The sequence below is a fragment of the Ascaphus truei genome, chromosome 15, assembly GCF_040206685.1.
Source record: "Ascaphus truei isolate aAscTru1 chromosome 15, aAscTru1.hap1, whole genome shotgun sequence".
Taxonomy (NCBI): Eukaryota; Metazoa; Chordata; class Amphibia; order Anura; family Ascaphidae; genus Ascaphus; species Ascaphus truei.
This window is the reverse complement of record NC_134497.1, coordinates 38,412,805-38,424,920: the sequence shown is the minus strand read 5'-3', so window position 1 is coordinate 38,424,920 and position 12,116 is coordinate 38,412,805. Positions and strand designations below refer to the sequence as shown.

At 53.4% G+C, this 12,116-nt stretch overlaps 1 protein-coding gene and 1 long non-coding RNA gene across 2 annotated transcripts in view; one reads left to right on the top strand and one right to left on the bottom strand.

The window, feature by feature from the left end:
- LOC142466841 (uncharacterized) overlaps positions 1-12,116 on the bottom strand; it is a 755,003-nt gene that overhangs the window by 664,546 nt on the left and 78,341 nt on the right. The window lies entirely within an intron of this gene.
- LOC142466989 (uncharacterized) lies at positions 7,877-10,186 on the top strand. The gene is made up of 3 exons (XR_012788297.1): positions 7,877-8,200; positions 8,610-8,682; positions 10,117-10,186. It is a non-coding gene; the product is annotated as an uncharacterized LOC142466989 (long non-coding RNA).

Sequence of the window (12,116 nt, the reverse complement as noted above, 5' to 3'; positions counted from 1 at the left end):
TTAGGGGAGGAGTATGGGAGAGTTTATAGGGGCAGTTAGGGGAGGAGTATGGGAGAGTTTATAGGGGCAGTTAGGGGAGGAGTATGGGAGAGTTTATAGGGGCAGTTAGGGGAGGAGTTATAGGCAGTGGTTACAACAGAGTTAGGGTAGCGGGTATAGGAGGAGTTGGGGGAGTTATAGGAAGCAGTTGGGGGCAGGAGTTATTGGGAGCAGTTACAGGGAGAGGAGGGGGAGAGGATATAGTTTGAGGGGGAGAGGCTATAGTTTGAGGGGAGAGGTTATAGGAGTGGTTGTAGTAAGAGTGGGAGAGGTTATTAGGAGCGGTTACTTAGGCCTCGGACATAGTGCAGGCGCGCTACCAAAAGCGTGACGTCACACACGCCTGTAGTTGCTTAGATTCGTGGCCTGCATGTTTGCGCGATGGGGGGGGAGGGGCGCGGCCGTGGTTCACCCTCATTGAGCGAACCGTTCACGTGACCCGGCCTTAGCGCGGATAATTCAAACTTCGCTGTCGCGCCAAGCCCCATCGCGCGCACTATAGACAAACACATTGGCGCCCAAGTGTTTGTTTACATTCCTCGCCCCGTCTCCTGCACTACGGACAAAGACTTAGGCCGCGCTTATAGTGCTGGCGACGCGACCGATGCCGTCACCACTAGCGTAAGTTAGAATTTGATTTTCAGAGACGTCGCTGGCGACAAGGCCAGTGACATCACGAAAGGGGGCGGGCCTCGGTCTCCTGGTTAGAGACAGTCACATGTGGCGACTGTCCCTAAAAAATCAAATAGATCCGGCTTCCAAATTTTTGGTCGCTCCGTCGCCGTCGCGCTTGCTATAAGCGCTTGCGACAGTCAATGTATTTGTTTCGGAGCGGCGCCGCATCGCCGTCGCAAGTCACTATAAGCGCAGCCCTAGTTTGTAAATAGTTATATTCGTTTCCACTCCTGGATGCCTATTTTCTATTATAAACAATCCTAATTTGTATAGCTCTCCTCATAAATCAGATATTTATTCATTTGGTGACTCTTCTCTGCACTTTTTCCATTCCATAATGTCTTCTTTTTTTTAAAATGTTTTTATATGCAGTGGTTTTCAAACCTGTCCTGTTCTAGATGTGGCCTTACTAAGGATTTATACAGGGGCATAATTATCATCTTCTCTCCATACCCTGTTTTTTTTCCAAGATAAGGCAGAGTCCATGTTGATTCCGTGCAGAGGCGTGCTGAGGCTGAGGGAAAGCGAGTGCTTTCCCTGGCCTTGGTTAGCGCGCCCGTCGGGGGGCGGGCCAGTGACATCACGGAGCTGGTTTGCCCTCATTGGGCGAACCGCTCACATGACCGGCCCTGCGCTCCCGTGAGCACGCAAATGTAACATTTTCCTAAGAGCTACGTTTCCGCGCGCTTGCGGAAGCGTAGGCCAGCCCCTGCTAAAGCCGCTCTCATTGCGGCTGCAGGGGCTCCCTGGTAAGTGAGAGCGCGCCTCAGCATTATGCGCTGACCATGCCCGAGGCCTTAGATCTTATTTGCCTTCACAGCTACTGCCTGACATTGGGCACTATTGCTAAGCCACAATTCAGTGTTATCTGCAAAGCTGCAGACTTTTCTGTCAAGGTCATTAATAAGCAAGTTCAAATGCAGGGGTCCCAGTACCGATCCCGGAGGTACTCCACTTCAGCCCAATCTGATGATAACGCTCTGCTGTCTATCCTTCAACCTGTTTTCCATCCAGGTGCAATTATTTTCACTCCCATAAATATTCTTTATTTTGTACACTAACCTCTTGGCACCGTATCAAAAGTGTTCGCACAATCTAAATAGACCCACGTACGTCCTTAAAAAGGTTAATTTGGCGTGACCTCTTCCTAATAAATCATACAGTACCCTCTTAATAAATTGCTTTACGCCAGTATTGTGGTACTGAGCCTTGAACAATAAATATAATAGTCTGGCTATTACTGACCTTCACTCCTTGGGTGCGCGCCCTTGGGGCCTTGTGCGTGCCCTCTGGGCCGGGTGCGTGGCCGGGTGCGTGCCCTCTGGGCCGGGTGCGTGGCCGGGTGTGCGTATCCGGGTGCGTGCCCTCGGGGCCGGGTGCGTGGCCGGGTGCGCGCCCTTAGGGCCAGGTGCGTGGCCGGGTGCGTGCCCTCGGGGCCGGGTGCGTGGCCGGGTGCGTGCCCTCGAGACCGGGTGCGTGGCCGGGTGCGTGCCCTCGGGCCGGGTGCGTGGCCGGGTGTGCGTATCGGGTGCGTGCCTCGGGGCCGGGTGCGTGGCCGGGTGCACGCCCTTAGGGCCAGGTGCGTGGCCGGGTGCGTGCCCTCGGGGCCGGGTGCGTGGCCGGGTGCGTGCCCCTCGAGGCGGGTGCGTGGCCGGGTGCGTGCCCTCGGGGCCGGGTGTGCGTATCCGGGTGCGTGCCCTCGCGGCCGGGTGCGTGGCCGGGTGCGCGCCCTTAGGGGCCAGGTGCGTGGCCGGGTGCGTGCCCTCGGGGCCGGGTGCGTGGCCGGGTGTGCGTATCCGGGTGCGTGCCCTCGGGGCCGGGTGCGTGGCCGGGTGCGCGCCCTTAGGGCCAGGTGCGTGGCCGGGTGCGTGCCCTCGGGGCGGGTGCGTGGCCGGGTGCGTGCCCTCGAGGCCGGGTGCGTGGCCGGGTGCGTGCCCTCGGGGCCGGGTGCGTGGCCGGGTGCGTGCCCTCGAGACCGGGTGCGTGCCCTCGGGGCCGGGTGCGTGCCCTCGGGGCCGGGTGCGTGCCCTCGGGGGCCGGGTGCGTGCCCTCGGGGCCGGGTGCGTGCCCTCGGGGCCGGGTGCGGGGCCGGGTGCGTGCCCTTGGGGCCGGGTGCGTGCCCTTGGGGCCGGGTGAAGTGCCCTTGGGGCCGGGTGCGTGCCCTTGGGGCCGGGTGCGTGCCCTTGGGGCCGGGTGCGTGCCCTTGGGGCCGGGTGCGTGCCCTTGGGGCCGGGTGCGTGGCCGAGTGCGCGCCCTTGGGGCCGTGTGCGTGGCCGGGTGTCGCGCCCTTGGGGCCGGGTGCGTGGCCGGGTGTGCGCACTTGGGGCCGGGTGCGTGCCCTTGGGCCGGGGTGCGTGCCCTCGGGGCCGGGTGCGTGCCCTCGGGGCCGGGTGCGTGCCCTTGGGGCCGGTGCGTGCCCTCGGGGCCGGGTGCGTGCCCGGGTGCGTGCCCTTGGGGCCGGGTGCTTTATTTATTTTCATTTTATCTAGCCGCCTTTGCACTTTTTCCTGTGTTGTATTTATGCAAAAAAAAAAATACTTGTATAACTCCAGCGTACGAGCACTGTACAAAAGATACAAGACGGGGAATTATAATACAATGACAACCAACATAAAATCAGATAATAGGAAGGGAGTCCCTGCCCCGGAGAGCTTACAATCTAAGGGTCAACCAAATAATGTGGTCATGTTTTGACAATTGGTTCGTCCATGGAGTACACAGAGGCAAAGCATATGTTAAATACAGTACCCCGTCTTCTCCTTCTCCCCAATCATTTGCCCACACAGGGTCCGATACTCTGTTTATTAAGGTACTTGAACTTTTTAGGGTTGACCTTACTTTCTATTGCAATCCCTTTTTGCATTACCCATTTTTGCTAATTTGATTGCCCTTTTGCAACTTTTCTTAAATTCCTTATAATTCTGATACGATGCCTCCGTCCCTTCTGACTTACAGAATGTAAACGCCTTCCTCTTCTTGTCCATTTCCTCCTCTAACCGGGTTATTTAACCACATATTTCTTCTAAATCTATTACTTAAAGCAGGGGTGCTTGGCTCCAGTCCTTAACCCCCCCCCCCCACCCCCCCCAACAGGTCAGGTTTTCAGGTATCGCAGCGACAGCACAGGTGGCCCAATTTGACTGAGCCTCTGGTTGAGCCACCTGTGCTGAAGCAGGGATATCCTGAAAACCAGACCTGTTGGGGGGCTTGAGGACTGAAGTTCAGTATCCCTGACCTAAGGTATACACTGAGCGTACTTATCTAACCACGTTTTAAAGACTGTAAAAACATCTTCTTTCCTGCAAGGACTTTATCTCCCTCTATTCCTTGTAGATTGTTCCTCAATTTATTAAAATCTGCCTTCCCAAAAGGAAGACTTTGTTGATCCCATATTATACAACAGTATCTGATCATTTCTCACATGTGACCACGTTACGATCACTGTTTCCCAAATGTTCCCGGCCTTTAATATATTGTTATTACTTCTGCATTGTTTGGCCATGTGCAGTAATGCCCCTTTCCGGTGGGTTCCTGGATAATTGTCTGTTCTATACAATTTTAATATGCTGTTTTTGTCGTCTCGTGTAACTACAACACCCACCATTGTCTTTGAAATACTTTTCTGGACAAGTTATCCAATGATCTGCGCAGGCTTCTCACCCCCACTGTACTCGGCACTGATCTCCTGAGGTCCACCTCCAGAGACCTGCTAACGGTTCCAAAGCTTAATAAAGAATCCGGTCCCTCTCCATTCTCTCAGGCCGCGCTTATAGTGACAGCGACGCGACGTCGCGTCAAAACAAATGTGTATGATGGCTTGGTCGCGATCGCTGGAAGTCACTTCCCACCCTACTGCTGGAACAATTCCACGGTTCTCCTCTCAATACTGATTCACAGAGTTTCCAGGAGTTTTACACAGATGTATAAGAACAAGAGAAGTCTAAGAGGGTGGCCCCAGTCACTTCGGCGTGCGCTGTGCTATCAAGCCCCGCCCCCCCCCCCCCCCCAGTCAGGCCAGTCCCTACCTTGACAGGTTTTCAGGCAGGCAGGGGAATTTGAGATTGGCATTTGCGACGGAGGCGTGGCCACGCCCCTGCCGGCGGTTCAGCCAATGAGGGTGAACCAGCCGCGGGACGTCATGGCCACGCCCCCGTAAAGCCACAGCCACGCCCCCACCCGTCGCAAACCTTCCCTTTCCCCTCAGACCGCCTATCGCGGTGTAGCGCTGTGCACGCGCCGCCCCCCCGCCGGGCGCGCGTGCCACAGTGAAGACTGGGGACTTGCCCTAAGGCTACGACCCCAGACACTGCGTGCACGCCCGCCTTCATGGGTGCAGCGCGGGGGGGGGGAGAAGGAGGTGGTGTTCAGCGCTGGGGGGGGAGAAGGAGGTGGTGTGCAGTGCGGGGGGGAAGAAGGAGGTGGTGTGCAGCGGGGGGGAAGGAGGTGGTGTGCAGCGGGGGGGGGTGGAAGTAGGTGGTGTGCAGCGGGGGGGGGGGTGGAAGGAGGTGGTGTGCAGCGGGGGGGGGAAGGGGGTGGTGTGCAGCGGGGGGGAAGGAGGTGGTGTGCAGCGGGGGGGAGAAGGAGGTGGTGTGCAGCGGGGGAGAAGGAGGTGGTGTGCAGCGGGGGGGAGAAGGAGGTGGTGTGGCAGCGGGGGGGAGAAGGAGGTGGTGTGCAGCGCTGGGGGGGGAGAAGGAGGTGGTGTGCAGTGCGGGGGGGGGGAGAAGGAGGTGGTGTGCAGCGGGGGGGAAGGAGGTGGTGTGCAGTGCGGGGGGGAAGAAGGAGGTGGTGTGCAGCGGGGGGGAAGGAGGTGAGTGTGCAGCGGGGGGGGTGGAAGTAGGTGGTGTGCAGCGGGGGGGGGTGGAAGGAGGTGGTGTGCAGCGGGGGGGGAAGGGGGTGGTGTGCAGCGGGGGGGAAGGAGGGTGGTGTGCAGCGGGGGGGAGAAGGAGGTGGTGTGCAGCGGGGGGAGAAGGAGGTGGTGTGCAGCGGGGGGGAGAAGGAGGTGGTGTGCAGCGGGGGGGAGAAGGAGGTGGTGTGCAGCGGGGGGGGGAAGGAGGTGGTGTGCAGCGGGGGGGGGGAGGAGGTGGTGTGCAGCGGGGGGGGGGGAGGAGGTGGTGTGCAGCGGGGGGGGAGAAGGAGGTGGTGTGCAGCGGGGGGGAGGAGGTGGTGTGCAGCGGGGGGGGAGAAGGAGGTAGTGTGCAGCGGGGGGGGAGAAGGAGGTGGTGTGCAGCGGGGGGGGGGGAGAAGGAGGTGGTGTGCAGCGGGGGGGAAGGAGGTGGTGTGCAGCGGGGGGGAAGAAGTGGTGTGCAGCGGGGGGGGAAGGAGGTGGTGTGCAGCGGGGGGGAAGGAGGTGGTGTGCAGCGTGGGGGGGGGGGAGAAGGAGGTGGTGTGCAGCGGGGGGGGGGAGAAGGAGGTGATGTGCAGCGGTGGGGGAGAAGGAGGTGGTGTGCAGCGTGGGGGGGGGGGAGAAGGAGGTGTGCAGCGGGGGGGGAGAGGTGTGCAGTGGGGGGGAGAGGTGTGCAGTGGGGGGGAGAGGAGTGCAGCATGGGGGGGGTGCAGCGCGGGGGGGGAGGTGTGCAGCATGGGGGGGTGCAGCGGGGGGGGAGGTGTGCAGCGGGGGGAGAAGGAGTTGAACGAATATTAGCAGAGAGGTAGGGGAAAATCCTTGCAAAAATGTATGATGGGTATGAAACCCCGTATGAGAATGAAGTCCCCGTATGAGAATGAAGTCCCCGTATGAGAATGAAGTCCCGTATGAGAATGAAGTCCCCGTATGAGAATGAAGTCCCCGTATGAGAATGAAGTCCCCGTATGAGAATGAAGTCCCCGTATGAGAATGAAGTCCCCGTATGAGAATGAAGTCCCCCGTATGAGAAGGAAGTCCCCGTATGAGAAGGAAGTCCCAAGTCCCCGTATGAGAAGGAAGTCCCAAGTCCCCGTATGAGAAGGAAGTCCCAAGTCCCCGTATGAGAAGGAAGTCCCAAGTCCCCGTATGAGAAGGAAGTCCCAAGTCCCCGTATGAGAAGGAAGTCCCAAGTCCCCGTATGAGAAGGAAGTCCCAAGTCCCCGTATGAGAAGGAAGTCCCAAGTCCCCGTATGAGAAGGAAGTCCCAAGTCCCCGTATGAGAAGGAAGTCCCAAGTCCCCGTATCAGAAGGAAGTCCCCTTGTTTTAGTGCTCATAGAGCATTTCCTTTTGAGTTGTAATGTTCTCTGTTCTTGATACTTTTATACCGCCCTTTGAGGATTTTGATGTTTAAATCATTTATGAAATGATCTGGTTGTGAGAAATGGGGTCCCACTGGTGTGTTATTGTGTCCTGTAATACTAAGTACTCATTTACTCTGCGTTGTCGCACCTGCACTAACCACAGCTATTCCTACTTAATTCATAACTGTAACTTATGTTGTCCAATTAATATTTTGTACCCAGGACATATTTCTCCAGGTCAAATATTTTATAAATCAATAAAGGAGCACCCTAAAAAACAGTTTTTGATTATTTTTCCCCTTTGTGCTGATTTAATTTCACTGCCCCAGTCTGTCTGTCTGGATAATTAAAATCGCCCATTATACAAACATGACCTAGTTTTGCTGCTTTTCCATTTGCAAAGTAATTTTGGCTTCCTCTGTCTCAAATATATTTACAGATAATTTCTACCAACATTTATTCTGTGCTTTTTCTGCAAATTTCTATCCACAAGGTCTCTACATTTTCATAATTCCCTTCCTAAACATCTTCCCTTATTATGGGCTTTAGATCCGGTTTAACATATAAACATACTCCACCTCCTCTTCTATTTGCTCGATCCTTCCAAAAAAAGGGAACAAATCTCTAAATGAACTGCCCAGTCATCATATCCTATCTATCTATATAGATATATATATATATCTATCTCTATCTCTCAAGCATCCAATTACTGTGCTATTGTTTTAGATGTTCTACTATTAGCTTATCTGCTTCGGCCTTACTCCCCTGGACTTTATTCTTTATAGGGTTTCTAGTATTATCTGTATTTAATCTGGGTGCCTCTGGCTAATTAATCGAGCAATTAATTGTATTTAATCTGAGCTACCGTTCTCCCCCCTCCGCGCCCCCCCACTGCACCCCCATTACCCTAAAGTAGATCCCCGTTCCCATCTATCTAGTCCATTACTTCTTGCTTGCCTAACCCTAACCTTGCCCCCCCTCACGTCAGCGTGAAAACTGGCCAATCTACCGTGAAACGCGTCGGTGCAGAAACGCATGGCTTGTCGTGGTATCATGTTGTTTTGCAGTAAGTTACCGAGTCTCCGGTTGAGTAGGGGTTAATCTTGCCGAGACGCTCGGTGAGGGAATGATGTTTGCGATTAAGTTGCAAGCGTTGTTTTCGTCCTTGTTTTGCCAGGATTCGGAAAGGAGACCGCATTTCCATCTACATGCCCATGGTGATCGAGCTGGTGGTGGCAAATGCTGGCGTGTGCCAGGATCGGTGCCATCCACTCCATAGTGGTAAGGGGTGTAATAATTCCCAGCGTTCTCTCGGATTACCCAGCACTCTTAGAGGAGCTGTATTGTGTGTGTGTGTGTGTGTGTGTGTGTGTGTATACACACACTGATACATAATACAGCTATACACATACACAAGTGTATCTGTGTTATGCACATGTATGCACACACTTATTTGTACACGTGTGTGTGTGTATATATATGTATGTATGTATGTATGTATAGTATATATATATATATATATATATATATGTGTATGTGTATATATGTGTTGTGTGTGTGTGTGTGTGTGTGTGTGTGTGTGTGTGTGTGTGTGTGTGTGTGTGTGTGTATATATATATATATATATATATATATATATATATATATATATATATATATATATATATTCATCCTTCCTTCCCTCTGTCAGTTTGCAGGGTTTTCTGCCGAGTCTCTGTGTGAGCGGATCATGGATTCTCAGTGCTCTCTGCTAATCACCGCAGGTAACGTGCTTCTCTCTTCCCTCTGTGCACCTTCTCTCTGAGCCTAAGGCCACTTCTCTCCCATGTTTGGGGCTGAGCTCTAGGGTTTCTCCTCCGGAATAATACCACTTCCTCTCCCATCCTGATGTCTGGGGGGAATGTAATCCTCACACAAGGGTTAAAGCATCACCTGTGTCTGGGGTATCCTTCCAATCTGCAACCTCATTCTCCTCATTTCACTCACTTCCGGACTGCAAACCAGGACTGTGTTTGACTCAGATTGTATGTTTCGCATGGATGGAAAGCTATTGCAATTTTCGAAGTGTGTGTGTGTGTGTGTGTGTGTGTGTGTGTGTGTGTGTGTGTGTGTGTGTGGACATGCAAATGAGCATACAGGAATATTTCCATTTGCATATTTGCTTTGCTGTGGAGGGTTTTTGTCACTTTTTACCCACCTTAACTAAGTATGGTAAACCCCAACCTCATTGCTTCATTGCATAGCCAGTTAACCAACCCCACACTGATGAGACCCATTAAGGTTGAAACTGCTGTCTGTGGGTGGTTTTCTGGGTATGCACCTTAACCCTGCTGTGCTCAAAGCTGTGACCATGCAGCAAGCTTAAGCCTATAGGGAACCATGTTAAAAATGGTTATTGAGGCAAAAAGTGACACTGTGTGCTCATTTGCATGTCATTTCCCAGAATCCCTTGCTGCAGTGGAAGTGCTGTGTGATAATGATGAAAGGCGAATGAGCATACAGTAATATTTCCATTTAATTATATATTTGTATTTGTGTGTATGTATATCTATCCATGCCCTGGCTGCCCTTATTTTATTACCTGTTGCTGATTCGGCGTTCATCTTAGCTCTGGTGGCCGCGTGTTTGTCCCCGGACACGCCGGCAGTTCCGTGCATTTAAATCTCTGCTTCACGTGGGCTGAAGGAAGTTGCGACACACGATGTCCCGGCTTCCTGTTCCCCCGACGCAGGGCATTTAAACCTCCATTTTTGTTTCCCCTGGAGGTGTCTGCAAAGTGTTTCCTTCACCGGTCAGGGGGTCCCCGGAGCTGGAAATGTCACAGTTCATCTTCGGGGGGACCCCTTGCTTCCCGTGCTTTTAATAAGAAAGCGAAAAAGATGGGGGAGGGGGGAGCTCAGCCCGGCATACTACCAGTAACAGCAGGGGGGGGGGGACGACAGCCGGACAACCCTAGTCTGGGCGCCGGAAGTCTGTCTGCGGCCCTGAGCAAGGAGAGCCATATCACTAGGCTAGAGGGATCTTTGTTACACGTGAGATGTGCGGTCAACAGCATTAACTACACAACGTCTCCATTCTCCAATTTTAAATGCGCCACGGAAATAGTTATACTCGGCGCTATTTTAGATGACCGCACGATGAGGGTATCTCGCACCGCTGCAGGAAGGTGACGTCTGTCTGTCTGTCTGTCTTTGCAGATGGCTTTTTCCGTGGGGACAAGTTTGTGAACCTGAAGCTGATAGCGGACGAGGCGCTGCACAAATGTAAGAGAAGTGAGTCGACGCCCGAGGTCCCCAATTAATACCGATCCTTTTCACATAGGATTGAAGCAGGGGGTCTCCGGAGCTAGAGCCCATTGATTTCCCCACTGGGGACCCCCTGCTTCCTGAGATACAGACCTCCCGTAGGGGTCTCTCGGCAAAGGCACCTGATGATGTCACGGCTTCCTATTGGCTCGCAGTGCGCGGAGCTTTGAACCCCATTACATGATCCCTGCTAGCAAACCTGCGACTGGCGACCCCAAAGCAGGGTGTCCATGGAGCTGACATTGATGGGGTTCAGCTCTGGACACCCCCTGCTTCAATCCTACTTGGATCCCCTCTTTAAGTAGTCAATCCCATACAGCTAGTCCAATAGAAAAAACCTAAAACGTGGAGCAGCCTCTTTAACCCCTTTGGGTGACCCTATAGGTGAAGCTACTATATGATGAGCTGGTGACAGCCCGTGGGACCCCATGACGTATTAGCTACATCATATGCGGTTTATCTTGGTCACGGGTGAGGTCGCGTTACGCACTCTCGTGGAGCGCCAAACGCAACCTGTCCGGCTAAGGAACGGAAAAGGGCGACGCTGCCGCCTCGCGTGGCCGCGAAGTGCGTGGGGAGTTAATATGAACCAATCGTCATTATCAGGTTTAACATCGCCCACTTCTCTTCACTCGTAGTATTTTGGGTTTAATACGAACGTCTCCTTTACGGTAGGACCAAGCGATCCGGGGGTCGAGACCCGGAAGACCGGTGGCACTCGGGCGCCACCATTCCCCGGCATTGAAATGGTTAAAAAAAGCCCAGAAACATAAAACAACATCTGAAACCCAGATCCACCAAGCTTCGTTAGCCTCGTTAACACAGCGTTAACCTAATTTAACAGCCGTTAGTCTACTCTAGGGGTGCGCAAACTGGGGGGGGGGGCACGGCGCTTAGAGACCCTGCGGTCTTCCCCAAAGCATTTGAATGAAATGCCGGGGAGCGCCCGTGAGGCCTCTAAAGTGCACTTACCTGGTCTCTGGCGGCTTCTGGCAACGCGTCACCATGGCAACGCGTCACCATGGCAACGTCGCATCAAATGACGACGCAGGGTCACATGCAACGCGACGTCACGACGCCGGAGAACAGGTGGGGTGGGGGGGGGGGTGCAGACTGAAGTTTGCGCACCCCTTGTCTACCGATCCGTTAATGAGGTAAGTGATAGTCAGTGAGAGGAACAGCTGCAGGTACATATATTCCCTCCCTGGCCCGCTGATCCTTATACTAGGCTGAAGGTGCAATATGACCGTGCCTGGTGGGCGTGAAACGCGTCGGAGGATTTTTTTGTTGCTCCTTTTGATGCCTAACAAAAGTACGTGGCCGTGACCGGCTCGCCCTCATTGGCTGAACCGCTCGCGTGACGCGGCCATAGCAAATCTCTCCAGGAGACGGCCGCCCTGCATCTCCAGGCGGGCGCTGGTGTGTAAACCAATCTAAGCGGATTTCAGCCATTTTGTTTTCCAGCCGCGCCACGTCGCCCGCGACTTCTGCTATAATCACGGCCATGGTCGTATTTCAGGATTTAGGGCTTAAAATGACCCTCTTACCTTTGAACCTAAAATCCTAGAATGAAGATAAGAGGGTCACAATGAACTGGTTAATCCCAGAATACCAATGTTGGGGTAATAGGGTTCGTATTCACTTTAGACCTAAAATACTAGAATAAAGATACATCTTATTAAACTCTAAATCCTAAAATACTAAGGCAGGGAGAAGGGTACGGTTTAATACGCCTTAACTATTGTAGTATTTTAGGCGTAATATGACCCTAGAACCCTTACATTAGTATTTTAGGATTTAATATGACCCAGTTATAATATTTTTAGCATTTATTTCCTTGGCATTTTAGGTATAAATGTACAATCCTTATTCCTTTATTGTGATAAAAGAAA